This window comes from Chlorocebus sabaeus, chromosome 16 (assembly GCF_047675955.1).
Source record: "Chlorocebus sabaeus isolate Y175 chromosome 16, mChlSab1.0.hap1, whole genome shotgun sequence".
In the NCBI taxonomy this organism is placed as follows: domain Eukaryota; kingdom Metazoa; phylum Chordata; class Mammalia; order Primates; family Cercopithecidae; genus Chlorocebus; species Chlorocebus sabaeus.
In genome coordinates, this window is record NC_132919.1 from 50,308,422 (window position 1) to 50,323,176 (window position 14,755).

At 55.5% G+C, this 14,755-nt stretch overlaps 1 protein-coding gene across 1 annotated transcript in view; it reads left to right on the forward strand.

The window, feature by feature from the left end:
- Positions 1–14,755, forward strand: part of RHBDF2 (rhomboid 5 homolog 2) — a 29,294-nt gene that overhangs the window by 2,021 nt on the left and 12,518 nt on the right. Inside the window, exon 2 of the mRNA XM_008011648.3 lies at positions 11,323–11,520. The gene's annotated coding sequence lies outside the window, so the exon portion shown is untranslated. The remainder of the gene's footprint in view (positions 1–11,322; positions 11,521–14,755) is intronic.

A 14,755-nucleotide genomic window follows, 5' to 3' on the forward strand; every position in this document is an offset into this window, starting at 1 on the left:
GGGATGACTCAGAGTTGTTTGTGTTGGGCTGGAGGAATGTACTTCCAGTTTTCTGGCAACGAGGAGGGGTGGCTGGCACGGTGGGAGGGGATCGGATGAAGCAGCCACGTCCATGCCCAGGAGCCAGAGCCACTTCGCTGCCCTCCCTCCCCGTTTTCTTGCAGTAGCCATTACACCCATCTGTTCACTACTGGTCTGGGCCTTCTTGCCTGGGAACCCTGGTGGAGGTTTTCGAGCCTGGCTTCTTTTTGCTGGTGCTGGTGGGGTTTTGTTTGTTTGTTTTTGTTTTTATTTTTGTTTTTTTGGTCTCTCGACTGTAAAAGGCCGAAGTGAAACTCCCACCTTTTCATTTGCACAAAAAACAAAAGTGGCCTCCATTGCTGTGAGCCTCTTGAGGGACAGGGCTGAGCACCCAGACTTAGACAAAGTTGTTCAGAAAGTCAGCAGTGGAGCTCAGGTGTGAACCCAGTTGCCCACCCTCAGGCCCAGCCCAAGAACCCCACAAACAGACCCTCAGTGACTCCTACCTGTCTATATCTGGTGTAGACACACACACACACACACAAACACACACAGAGACACACACAGAGACACACACACAGAAACACACACAGAGACACACAGACACACACACAGAAACACACACAGAGACACACACAGACTCACACAGAAACACACACACACACAGAAACACAGACACACACAGAAACACAGACACACAGAGACACACACACAGAAACACACACACACAGAAACACACACACATACACACACACACACACTCTCTCTTTCCAGCCCAGGAGGGCTGTAAGAGGAGGAAAAAATTACACTACAAATGCTTTGGGTGACCTGGGACCCGAGTCCTGCTCTGGGGTCAGTGGTGCTGTTTTGGCTGTGACCTCAGCTCTGGATACTGTGGTGGCCTCTCCACCAAGGTTTCTGTCCTCCTTGCTGTGTAAACTCTGCCCCAGACAAGGTGACAGATGACAGCAGAAGTCAAGGAGCTGCGCACACCTACCCGTGAGTGTCCGAGTGGCATGGCTCAGCCGCCTGGTGCTTCCCTTTGGGCCTGGCCCCCGCCTGCCGCTGGCACAGCACAGGGAAGACGTGTGCCCTCCTGGCTGCCTCTCCCCCTCCACACTCTCCTCAGATCTCTGTGCCACGCACTCTGGAGCAGGCCTCGGCACTGCCCTGTCTGCCCCAGGGGGTTTCCAGAGTGAGCTCACGCATCTGCACCGGCTGCATTGGCTGTCGGAAGTGGCTCCCGGTTTCCTATCCAGCTGAGCCAGGCTGGGGGAGGAGTGGTGGGGACGTCTGCGCCTGCCCAAGTGCAGGCTGACCTCGGCAGTGGTAGTGGCTAGTCAGGGACAGCTCTCAGGGCACGGGCGGCTTCACAGGGAAACCAAGCCTGCCTGGAACATCGTTTTGCCTCCCAGGAGACCTGGATGGGTGTAAAGAAAAACACATCTTCTGGGAAGTACAAAGTGCCACCGTGTCCACGGCCCCTCCTTCAGCAAATGTATCCGGACGCCCAACTGGGAGTTGTTTGTGGTCCAAAAGCCACTGGAAGGCAGTTCCAGCCCCGATGCCCGGCTCCTCCAGGAAAGTGGTTTCAGCCCAGTGGGCAGCGCGGGAGGTGGGCCGGAGACACTGTTTGGAGTGTGAGGGGAACCTTGTGATCAGTGGAAAAGGATGGAGGAGGATTCCAAACTTCAGTAGCTGGGCCAAGGCCCAGGGGCTGCCGGGCACAGTCATCTATGTGTGTGCTCAATAGGATGGGGTCACTTAACTAGTCTGTGCCTCAGTTTCCCCAGCTGCACAGTGGGGTCACTAACAGTAATCTACCTGGAGGGTTGCGTGAGGTGAGGATTCCCGTGGTGAAGGTGTGCAGCCTTCAGTGCAGTGCCCGGCCATGGCAGGAGCAGTGAGGGGAGCCGTCGTGATAATGGTGTTAGGGTGGCTTCAGGTAGGGGCATGGCTGCCAGTCCATAGCACAGCCTTGGGAGATGGCCAAGGCCCTGCCTCATGGGCTGTCAAGGACTAGATGGGAACGTGCATGTGGAGCAGTGACACTGTTGTTGTTGTTATTGTTATTCCGTAGGAGTGTGTCTGGGGTAGGGGGACCTCAGTGCCTTGGTGAACAAGGGAAACGAGGGTGGGTTTCCATCTGGGCATGAACTATTGACCTCTCCCCGGGGGTTTTCCTGGCCTGCCAGTGTGTGTGTCACTGACGGTGGGGTGGGGAGCAGATCGTGGAGCTGGTGCCCCTCAGCTGTTCTTTCCCTGGCGTAGGTTCCTGGGGCTGGGAGCAGGGTAAAGCTACCTCAAGTCTTGGTTTTCTCCTCTGCCTCCCCCGTGTGGCCCCCAATCCTGTGCTAGCAGGTGGTGCGGGGATGGCTTCCTGCCCTGATCTCCGCCAAGGCTCCCCAGGTTGTCAGCTCCATGTAGCCATAAGATCTGGGGCCGAGTGCAGTGGCTCATGCCTGTAATCCCAGCACTTTGGGAGGCTGAAGCGGGCGGTCGCAAGGTCAGGAGATGGGGACCATCCTGGCTAACACAGTGAAACTCCGTCTCTCCTAAAAATACAAAAAATTAGCTGGGTGTGGTGGCAGGTACCTGTGGTCCCAGTTACTCGGGAGGCTGAGGCAGGAGAATCACTTGAACTCAGAAGGCAGAGGATGCAGTGAGCCAAGATCACACCACTGCACTCCAGCCTGGGCGGCAGGGCGAGACTCCGTCTCAAAAAAAAAAAAAAGAGAGATCTGGAAGAGGAGGATTGAGGATGTGCTGTGGGGTTTGGAGTGGAAACAGGACTTTGAACCCTGGCCTAAGCCCCTTTTGACCTTGCCCGCCCGTGAGGATGATGACAGCTGCCTGTCACCCTCAGCCTCAACTAAATGAGCTCATGTTTGTAAAAGTCTTTTGCAAGCCGAGCAGTGCCACCCAGGCAGTTAGGTGCTGTCCATTCTTCATGAATTAAAGGCCTTTGCACGCGGGACACACTCCAGCACCCCAAACACTCAGAGTCCTCACCCGTTCTTTTTCCCCTGCCCCTCACCAGTTCCAGGGTGGTAGGAGGCTGCAGAGTGTGGAGGTTAAGAGCGCAGGGCCCTGGCTGGGGTTGTAGCCCCACCACTCCCTAACTGTGGGACCTTGGATAGGTGACTTCATCTCCCTGAGCCTCAGTTTCCCCACCTGTCGAATAGAGATCTGTCCCCTGTGGGGCTTACGGCTCAGATAGAGACTAAGTGAGTGATCGTGGCAGAGCTCAGCCAGGCATAAAAGAAGCTTCCAACTGGGCGCTGGGTGTGTGCCAGGCAGCGTCCATTCATATCTGCTGTCATCTTCCCTGGCTCCCTCCATGGTGGGGCGTCACCGCATCTCACAGCAGAGGAGGCAGGCTCCGCAGCACCCACTTGCCCAAAGTCTCCCAGCAGGTAGGTGGCCAAGGCAGGTTTGAGTCCTGTCTCTGGCCCCTTGTTGCTCCTCATTCCTCAGCAAGAGAGCCCCACGCTGCCCCAAAGCAAGGTGCGGGCCATGAGCGGTTGGCTTTGCAGGCCTGCTTGGGACGAGCAACCGGGTGGGCTGGTGTCCAAGTGTCCTGAAACCCTGGCAGCCACTGGGGCTAGGGCCAGCCTCTTCCCTGGGAAGCAGGGAGCCCCAGGGCAAGGATCTGGGAAATTAGGTTTATTGGTTCCTTAATGACTGTTTACAAGCTCAGAAGTGTCTGCCTGGCATTTTCCTCCCTGCTGAGGGGCTCCATGCAGCCAGGGGCAGAACTGGGTCTCCAGAAGTGCTCTGAGTGTGTCAAGGTGTGGGCCAGGGCCGCCGTCAGCTCCCTGGGCTCTGCGTGCTCACACCCAGCCAGCCCAGGCCTATTTCTGGCTGGGTGACACTGGGCAAGGTGCTTACCTCTCTGAACAGTAAGTGAGACCTCGCACCTCAGCTGGGCTGCCCCTGGGGTAAGCCCGCATTCATGGTGACGTAGTCACCTAGATCTTAGACCCTGGGAGGATACTAGCATCCTATGCATACACAGACTGAGGCTCAGAGATGTTCAGTGGCTTGCCCAAGATCACACAGCAGTTAGAGATGGGCCTATGACCCTGTCTTCCGCTATCAGGCCAGATTTTCAGCATCTAGAGGCAGGTGGAAATTGGGCAGGCTCCTACTTTGTAAGCACAGGACAGAGCCCTGTCTGTGTACACGGGGCAGTCACAAATGGAAATGGCCTGGTCACACCTTAGTGTCAAGGAGCTCCAGCAGGAGTGAACCGGACCTCTCACGCAGATCCCAGGCTGCATCCCATCCTGCCCCAACCGCTGGGCTTGTGCTGGACCGCCACTGCTTCCAATGGCCCGTGAAAACTCTGCCGGGATGCAGAGAGGCGGACTTTCATGAATGTTTGCAGCAAAGGGCAGTTCCCACCGTGCCTGTGTTGCTGTGGCACCGTGTGGTGCACACCCCACCCTGGAAACCCTCCAGTGTCCTGGTGTCTGACCCCAAATGGACAGGGCCTTTTGGGCCCCAGGGGCCACTTCTAACTCCTCCCCTTCACAACGATGCTGAGGGAGCAGGAGAACGGGTCCGGCGGCTGCACGTGCCCCCTTCCCTTCATTACCCCAAAGCCTGCAGTCTAGCCCCAGGCTCAGGAGCGGCTGCGTCTTCTCTGGGATGTGGAAGGCACCTGTATCCCTGCCCAGCTGCTGCCACTTGCCTGCCTCCACCAGCAGCTTTGTTTTGTTTTGTTTTGTTTGTGTGTTTTTTGAGATGGAGTCTTGCTCTGTCGCCCAGGCTGGAGGGCAGTGGCGTGATCTCAGCTAACTTCAACCTCCACCTCCCAGGTTCAAGTGATTCTCCTGCCTCAGCCTCCTGAGTAGCTGGGATTACAGGCACCCGCCACCACGCTTGGCTAATTTTTGTATTTTTAGTAGAGATGGGGTTTTACCATGTTGGCCAGGCTAGTCTAGAACTCCTGACCTCGGGTAATCCACCCACCTCAGTCTCCCAAAGTGCTGGGATTACAGGCGTGAGCCACTGTGCCCAGCCTCCACCAGTAGCTTTTGAAATCCAGAAATTTCCAGGGGAGGGCACTGTGGTGGGTGGGGCCTGGCACTGTGTCCAGCTCAAGAGGCCTGGCTGTACTGCCACCTCCTTTGATGCCCTCCCCTGTATCTTGCCAGCAACTGCTGCACCTTGGGCTTTGGGGGTGCAGGGCTCAAGCATCCCCAGCTCAGCCTGCTTCCTGGACCGGGAACCCCAACAGAGGAGGGGCGTTTGTATCTCTGCCATCCCCGCTGGCAACGGGTCCTGAGAAAACCCAGATGGTTGGTGCAGAGGGGGCGTCAGGCTGCACCACCCTAAGAACATGACATGTCACCCCCCAGCCCCCCGCAACACACACACGCAGGTTCACACCCTGATCTTGGTGGCTCTCTGGAGCGCAGCGCCCGCTTCCCGTGTCTGTGGTTGGCTTATGACCCCCCAGCCACTCTAACCAGGTTAAAGGGAGCCCAGAGCCTGGGGCCTGATGGGAAAAAGCCCAAAGAAGTCAGAGGATGGTCAAGCCCCTGAATCTGCCCCTGAGGGTTCTTGATCTTCTGAACTGAGTTTGGGGCAAGCCCTGGAGGGGCGAGGAGGAGAAAGAAACGGCTCTCTGGACCAGGGCCTGCTGTTAGTGGGCTGTCTGGGGAGGTGTGTGAACCCACAGGCCGTTTTGTTTCTCTCCATCAGCGGCTGTGGGCTGAAGCATGCACTGGCGGAGTGGGTTGAGATCGTGTCTGCGCCCACTTGCCACCAGCTCCGGCCTCTGGGGAGGTGGTGCTGAGAGGGAGGGAGAGCAGCTCCTGTTTGGCTCCTGGAGACAGACAGCTAGGTGTCCCACCCTCAGAGTCCCCAGCCCCCTCTCCTCTCTGCTAACTCTGCCACAGCTCATGCCACCCCTGCCCTCCTGTTTTGTCTCTCATGACTCTCCCCAAATCCTGCCCCCAGGCCCCCAGCCAGCCTTCTTGCCACTTTCCTGCCCTTTACTCTTGCCCCTTCTACCTCTTGCCAGGGCAAGGAAGTGTGCAGGGCGGCGTCACTGGCTACATGAGGCCCATCTTGGGGATGCATGGGGAGATGTGAGGACAGCTGTCCCATGAGCTGTCCTTCCGGGCCTCTGGGGCTGGAGAAACCCCGGGGTCAGCAGAACTACAGGTTTTACTGGGGATTGCACACTGGGTGAGGCCCAGCTTCCTCTTTGCCGCTTTCTAAAAATGCCCTGGTTCCCAGCAGGGCCACAGGCAGGGAAAATGAGTTTCAGTTTCTATGGCAGGGAAGCTGGGGAGAGAAGCAGTTTCCTCGTCCCCAGCCCTCACCCTAGCATCCTGTGATTCAACCGGGAAGACGTGGCCCCAAGCCTCCCACCGCCCTCCTTCTGTCCTGACTGCCCACTCCCAGGGACGCCAGGTGACTCGCTTCACCCACCCGCAGCTCCGGAGCCAGGCTGGAAGCAGCTTCCGGCCCAGGGGGTGGTTCCCCACTTCCTCTCTTCAGGTGGCTAGAGCCCCTCCCTTCAGGAGGTCCCCTAAACTTCCTGGTCATATCCAGTGGGTAATAGTGGTCTCCCTCTTTCCTGTCTGGAGGGGAAGAGGCTGCTTACTCCTTATCCAAGGGCCTGTCCCACCCCTTTGTCCCCATTTCTGGCCACATGCAGGCTGAGCCCTTGCATCAAGCCTCTGCCTGTTTCCCTCTGGGCTGCACCTGCCACGCTCTCCCTGCCCCGCCCCCTAAAGCCCATAGAGCCCAGGGCTTGTGGGGACTGCACCCTTCATTAGCAAGACTCAGAGCCTCTAGAAACCCACTTGTGTGGGGGTGGGGAGTGTAGGGAGGTTGGTGGCACCAGGTGGAGAGAGAGAGGGAACTGCACCTGGGGGAGGTGGGAGGGGCAGTAGGCTGGGCCTGCCTGAAGGAGTGTGGCTTGTACAGTCTGCATGGTGGGGGGACCCTTGTACCTTGCCTGGGCTGACTGGTAGGGCTTTGTTGGGGACCTCCCTGGGGGTGGCCTTGCTTACCCAGCTGTGCAGGACAGGCTTGGTTGGGAGTGCCCAGCCCCACCCTTTGTGGGGAAACCGGATTCTCTGGGCAGCAGTGGTAAATGGTGTCTGAGTCTGCATTTCTGTTGGATGTGCCTGAGCTCCGCTGCTGCTAGCTGGGTTATGCTATCTCCAGAGCTATCTGCAGTGGGGAGGCCCTGAGCCTGGGCAGGGGAGTGTGCAGAGGCCTCAACCCATGGGACCTGGGGGTGATCTGAACTCTGCACTTCACTTTGTCTCAGAATTTCCCCGCCCCACCCTAAAGGAGGAGGAAATAGAATCTGTCCCACCCTAAGCCCCAGTCCCTCTCCCCAGGTCCCTTTGGCATCTCCCAGCTGGGCTGGGGCTGAAGGCCCTTCTCTGGGGTTGGCCACAGGGAGGTCAGGATCTGGCTGGGCAGGTGGCAGTGTTCCGCCTGTGGGCTGGGTGCGGAGGTGGGCCTGGGGGTCTTAGAGAGACAGCGGCGGATGTGACTGCGGGCCAGGAGGAAGCCTGGTCCCAGGGTGTCACCATTTCCCCTGCAGTGAGCAAGCATTTCTAGGGCTCGGAGACAAGTGCCGTGTGGGGCGGCTCCAGCTCGCCAGGACTTTTTTTCTGTCTGGTTCCTGCCATCTGGACTTGAGCCATGCTGAAGGACAGAGTGGGTCTAACAGTCCCCACTCCTTTCCCCATTGAGCCCCAAGGAGGGGACTGGGCTTTTGCACCCCTACCCAACTTCTGCACTAGTTGGAGGCAGTTGATCTCAATGGTGGAAAGCGGCTGGTGCAATCATGCTTTCGTACTCCGTGTTTAGGCTTCATAGGTGTCAAAGCTGGGCCATGACCTCATCCCATTCCCTCAGAGAAGGGAACTGAGGCCGGAGAGTGTAGCTGCTGTCAGGCCGCCGCCCAGGCCTCTTGTGCTCTGTGGTTCAGACAGTGCTCCTGATGCCAGGCTCCCGCCCAGGAAGACGTGCCCACCTGCCTTGGTCCTGTCTCTGCTCTCTGGTCTCAGGCCACCTCTCTTTGGAACCCCCACCCCCCCCACGGATTGCCCTGGGGCTGACCAGGCTCTCCTCCCCCTCAGTGTGGGTTTTGGGAGCCTCTGTCATCAGGAGGTTGGCACAGATGCCAGCAGTGCAGCGGATCCTGGGCGGGGGTCTCAGCTGGGATGGCCTGGCCTTGGGATAGGGAGACTGGCTGGGCAGAACCCCAGAACCAAAAGCAATGCCTGCAGCGGGCTAGGGAGCTAGGTGGGGAGTCTAGTGGGGAGGTCCACTGGACGCTCATCCTGGCACAGCGTGTAGCGTCCTCCATCCTGGCCCTGCTGAGGGGGCACAGCCAGCAGGGTAGGAGCTCTCAGTGGAGCCCTCCAAAGGGGGCTGCTTCCTGGAGCAGCTGCAGGATGGGGGAGACCACTTCTGTCCAGGGCTGCTATGGACTGACTGACCACCCCATCCCCACCCTCTCACTAGCTTCCGCTTCCCATTCAGTCAGCCATTGATGAGGGCCTACTGGGTGCAGAATCCTGGGCTGCCCGGGGTTGGGTAGGAGACTCCGACACGTAGGTAAATCTGCGAGATGCTGGAGAGAGCAGGCAATAAAGTGACTGATTCTCTCTGGAGGTGACGTTTCACTTTCCTAGTAGGGCTTGGCCAGGCAGGGAAGGTGGAGCCTTGTGTGCGAGGCGCAACACTTCAGATGACAGGAGGTGAGAGCTTGGGGATGGCACAGGGATGTGGTTTGTCTGGTGAGGGTGTGGCAGGGAGGGCCGGCCTGAAGGGACCTCCAGGGAGGTGTGATCAGATCTGAGTTCCAGAAAGATCCTACCTGCTTGGCAACCTTAACTGAACTGGAGTCTGGAGGCCCCACCCTTGCACCCGGCTCCTTCCACTACTTGCCTCCCACCCCCCGGGTGCCAGTTCCCCAGGGCAGTGCCCTCCCCATGCCCTCTTGTTGTACCCTGGTCCCAAAGGAGACCAAACTATGAACTTTTCCTGCAGAGGTCCCAGGTGAGGCTGTTGTCTTGGAGCTGTCCCCAGAGCAGGCTCAGGACGAGGGGACCTGGCCACAGCTTCAACCGAGTGGGGTCCCGGTGTGGCTGCCAGGGCTCCTTGGCACCAACCCAGCCCAGTGGATTGATCTCTGAGGACCTCATCATACTCGGCCGGGCAGTCTGCCCGGGGTGGGTGGGGTCAGGACTCCCTAGCACTTCGGGATGGAAGGAGGTGAAGCCAGCACTGCTGGACTAGCCTTAAAGAAGCGGGAGACATCCTAGCTCTGCCTCAATATTTCTCCTCTGCAGCCAGCATTCTGCTCCCCAAATGTCCCAAATATGCAGGGGGTCAAGGAACATTGCTTTATGGAATCACTGGGGGGCCTGGGCTACTCCCCAGCCTCTGGTTTGCCCCATAGCGGCCCCTTAGGCACCTCTGGGGACCCCCAGGCCTCTGAGGAGCTTTGTTTGGAAAGCACTGGAATGCTGGACCAAGTTCCCTCTCTGGCTCCCTGAGAGGGGGGTCTTCTAGCCCCAGTCTTAGGGCAGGAGGGAGCCTGTCCCCTAGGAGCCCCCAGGCCCCGGAGCCAGACATCGGGCATCCTAGCTGCACCCTTTCTTGGCTATGTGAGCTTGGGCAAGTTACTGAACCCGTCTGAGCCTCCATTCACCATCTACAGAATGGAAGAGACGCTAACGTCTCCCTGGAAGGTGTTTTGAAGGGTAATGCGTGTAAAGGCCCAAACAAGGCCCAGCACAGTTAAGGACTTAATCCTGCCTGGCCTCGAGAGGGATTCCGGCACCTTGGGATTCCCCTCAAAGGAGGACCTGGTCAGGATGTCTTAAAAACAAACAGGAATGCCCCTGGGTTTCCTGCTTTAAAATGGTTGATTTTATGTTGTATGGCTTTTAACTTCAATAAATTACTAATCAAAGCAACAAAACACTTCCAGATCATTTGAACTTTGCCTTAAGTATCAGTAGGCAGCTAGTAATTTCTGGACTTTGAAAGTTAAATATGTGGGGTTCTTTTGTTTTGTTCTGTTTTGTTTCAAGACTGAGTCTTGCTCTGTCACCCAGGCTGGAGTGCAGTGGTGCGATCTCAGCTCACTGCAACCTCTGCCTCCCAGATTCGAGCAATTCTCTTGCCTCACCCTCCCTAGTAGCTGGGATTACAGGCATGTGCCACCACGCCTGGCTAGTTATTTTGTTGTTTTTGGTTTTGGTTTTGGTTTTGAGACAGAGTCTCGCACTGTCGCCCGGGCTGGAGTGCAATGGCACGATCTCAGCTCACTGCAACCTCTGCCTCCCATGTTTAAGTGATTCTCCTGCCTCAGCCTACTGAATAGCTGGGATTATAGGCGCCTGCCACCACACCTGGCTAATTTTTTGTATTTTTAGTAGAGATGGGGTTTCACTATGTTGGCCAGACTAGTCTCAAACTCTTGACCCCATGATCCACCCGCCTTAGCCTCCCAAAGTGCTGGGATTACAGGCATGAGCCGCTGCACCCAGCCCTGGCCAATTTTTGAATTCTTAGTAGAGATGGGGTTTCACCATATTGGCCAGGCTGGTCTCGAACTCTTGACCTCATAATCTGCCCACCTCAGCCTCCCAAAGTGCTGGGATTACAAGCGTGAGCCCCTGCACCCAGCCCAAAAATATGTGGTTTTGTTTGTTTTTTGAGACAGAGTCTCCTTGTCACCCAGGCTGGAGTGCAATGGCACAGTCTCGACTCACTGCAATGTCCACCTCCCAAGTTCAAGCCATTCTCCTGCCTCAACCTCCTGAGTAACTGGTACTAAAGATGTGTACCACCATGCCCAGCTAATTTTTGTATTTTTAGTAGAGATGGTTTTTAACCATGTTGGCCAGGCTGATCTCGAACTCCTGACCTCAGGTGATCTACCTGCCTCAGACTCCCAAAGTGCTAGGATTACAGGTGTGAGCTACTGCACCTGGCCAAAAATTAAATGTTTCTGTACCATTCAAGTAATATTGAGAAAAATAACAGGGGCCATCTTGACTTTAATGTCCCATTCCAATCAGGTTCTCAGACCAGAGGACTGTTGTTAGGTGATTGGCTGTAAACACCCTGAGGCCAGTGCCCGTTGCTGCTTGGCACTCGGAGATGCCTGATTAGCACCTTTAATCCCTCACCAGTAAGGCAGGGGGAATTGGCCCCATTTTACAGATGGGAAGACTGAGGTCAGGAAGGTTAAAGCACTCAGTGGTGGGCATGCTCCCTGGAACCGGCCCTCCTTTCTTCCAGCTGTGAGTGCCCAGGAAGCTGCACCACATGGCCTGGAGCTGTCTATCCATCCTTGCAGCCACCTATCTGTCCGTCGACCCTTCCACAGACTGAGGCTTGACGCCGGAGCATCTGTACAGAGCAAGGAGAAGATAAGAACATGCTCTAAAGCCCTTCACAGCAAGACCCAGGAAGCTGCAGGCAAACTCAGACTCGAAGGTAGGAAGCTGGGCGGCTGGGTGGCTGGACCCAGGGCACTGGCTGCTGTGGCCATGTCCAGATGCCTCCTGCGGGACCCACACTCTCTATCTGAACAGCGGTGGACAGTGAATGAAGCAAGTTAATTCAGGGAGCGACAGGGAGGAATAAGGGCAGGGAAGGGATGGGCGCAGTGGCTCACGTCTGTAATCCCAACGTTTTGGGAGGTCGAGGTGAGTGGATCACCTGAGGTCAGGAGTTCAAGACTGGCCTGACCAACATGGCAAAACCCCATCTCTACTAAAAATACAAAAAAATTAGCTGGGCATGGTGGCATGCACCTACATAGTCCCAGCTGCTTGGGAGGCTGAGGCAGGAGAATCGCTCGAACCTGGGAGGCAGAGGTTGCAGTGAGCCGAAATCATGCCACTGCACTCCAGCCTGGGCTACAGAGTGAGACTCCGTCTCAAAAAAAAAAAAAAAAAAAAAAAAAAATGCCAGGCACACTGGCTCACACCTGTAATCCGAGCACTTTGGGAGGCCGAGGCGGGTGGATCACCTGAGGTCGGGAGTTTGAGACCAGCCTGACCAACGTGGAGAAACCTGGTCTCTATTAAAATTATAAAATTTGCTGGGCATGGTGGTGCATGCGTGTAATCCCAGCTATTCGGGAGGCTGAGACAGGAGAATTGCTTGAACCCAGGAGGCAGAGGCTGCAGTGAGCCGAGATTGTGCCATTGCATGCCAGCCTAGGCAACAAGAACAAAACTCCATCTCAAAAAAAAGAAAAAAAAAAGAGGAAGGGAGGTGAGGTGGGACCGGCACTGCTCAAGGTGGGGCAGGAGGGCACTTGAACCACAACGAGGAGACTGAGAAGAGCCAGCCCCTCTGCTGTGTGATGGTCTGGGACAGTGACTGGACTGGCTCATTCAGAGGCCCAACATTATGAAGCACCTGCTTCACTGAGAGAGAATTAACACACCAGTCGATTCACCCATTTAAAGTGTACCATCAGTGTTTTTATTTATTTATTTATTTTTTGAGACAGGGTCTCACTCTGTTGTCCAGGCTGGAGTGCAGTGGCGAGATCATGTCTCACTGCAGCCTCGACCTTCCAAGCTCAAGCCATCCCTCTGCCTCAGCCTCCTGAGTAGCTGGGACTATGTGCATGCACCACCATATCTGGCTAATTTTTTAATTTTTTTGTACAGATGGAGTCTCACTATGTTGCCCAGGCTGGTCTTGAACTCCTGGGCTCAAGTGATCTTCCTGCCTCAAACTCTCAAATTGCTGGGATTACAGGCATGAACCACCACTCCCAACCCTCCGTAGTTTTAATGTATTCACAGACGCTGGGCACGGTGGCTCACACTTGTAATCTCAGCACTTTGAGAGGCTGAAGCAAACTTAAGGTCAGGAGTTCCAGAATAGCCTGGCCAACATGGTGAAACCCCATTTCTACTAAAGATACAAAAATTACCCAGGCGTGGTGGCTTATGCCTGTATTCCCAGCTACTCGGGAGGCCGAGGCAGGAGAATCACTTGAACCTGGGAAGCGGAGGTTGGCAGTGAGTCAAAATCACACGACTGCACTCTAGTCTGGGTGACAGAGCAAGACTCTGTCTCAAAAAAATATGTGTGTGTGTGTATATGTACATATTTATACATATTCACAGAATTGTGCCACCATCACCACAGTTTTAGATTGCTTTCATCACCCCCTAATGAAAGCCTGCACCCTTTAGCTGTCACCCCCCACCCAGTCCCCACCTTCCCAGCCCTAAGAACCACTACCCTGCTTCTGTCTGTAGATTTCCCTATTCTATTCTGGGCTTTCATATGAATGGACTCATGTAGAGGTGGCCACCGTGACTGGCTCCTGTCACTGGGCACAATGTTCTCAAGGCTCGCCCATGTTGTAGCTTTGTTGGGACTTCCGTCCTTTCATGGCTGAAGGATGCTCCATTGTGTGGCTCAATCACATTTTATATTTGTGCCTTCATCTGCTGACGAGCACTTGTGCTGTTTCCCTGCTCGGGCTCTGCAGAGCCGTGCTGCCGGGCACTTCCTGTCCAGGTTTCTGTGTGGACACAGTGCTTCCGTGTGTGAAGCCATCTGCTCTTTTTTTTTTTTTTTTTTTTCCCTGAGACGGAGTCTCACTCTGTCACCTAGGCTGGAGTGCAGTGGTGAGATCTCGGCTCACCACTAACTCAGCCTCCCGGATTCAAGCAATGCTCGTGCCTCAGCCTCCAGAGTAGCTAGGATTACAGGGATGCGCCACCACGCTCAGCTAATGTTTTTTGTATTTTTAGTAGAGATAGGCTTTCTCCATGTTGGTCAGGCTGGTATCGAACTCCTGACCTCAGGTGATCCGCCCACCTCTGCCTCCCAAAGTGCTGGGATTACAGGCGTGAGCCACCGCGCCCAGCCACAGCTGGGGGTTTTAACAAGAAGACGGTCATGGGGCAGAGCAAGAGATGAAAGGAAGACAATGAAACAGGCAGAGGTGTTAATTCTGGTGGAGTCAGAGGGGATTTGGGGACTGGTGGCATATGCACAGGAAAGCCCCAGATGGAGTACTGGGCAAGAGCCACTGAAATTCAGAATGCACTTACCCTTCAACCCAGCCATTCTGCTTCCAGAACTTGATCTTGTAATACTAAAACAAGCACATGCGGTGTATGCAAGGGTGTTAGTTGCAACATCAGACCCATGTCTCAAATTCTGGAAACATCCTAAATAACCAGCAATCTGGACTTAAGTAAATCTTAGTGCATTCCACTCTATGAAATCTTTACATTCATCAAAAAAGACAGAGGCCTAGGGCCAGGCACGGTGGTTCACACCTGTAATCCCGGCACTTTGGGAGGCTGAGACAGGTGGATCACTGAGGTCAGGAGTTCAAGACCGGCCTGACCAACATGGAGAAACCCCATCTCTACTAAAAATACAAAGTTAGCCGGGCATGGTGGCCCATGCCTGTAATCCCAGCTACTCAGGAGGCGGAGGCAGGAGAATCACTTGAACCTGGGAGGCAGAGGTTGCGGTGAGCCGAGATCATGCCACTACACTCCAATCTGGGTGACAGAGTGAGACCCTATCTCAGAAAAAAAAAAAAAAAAAAAAGGTCTATCTGTATGTGTTAACAGGGAAATTTGTCTGCAATGCAGATAAAATGATAGAGTGTGGGCAGGGCATGGTGGCTTACACCTGTAACCCCAGCTACTCGGGAGGCTGAGGCAGGAGAATTGCTTGA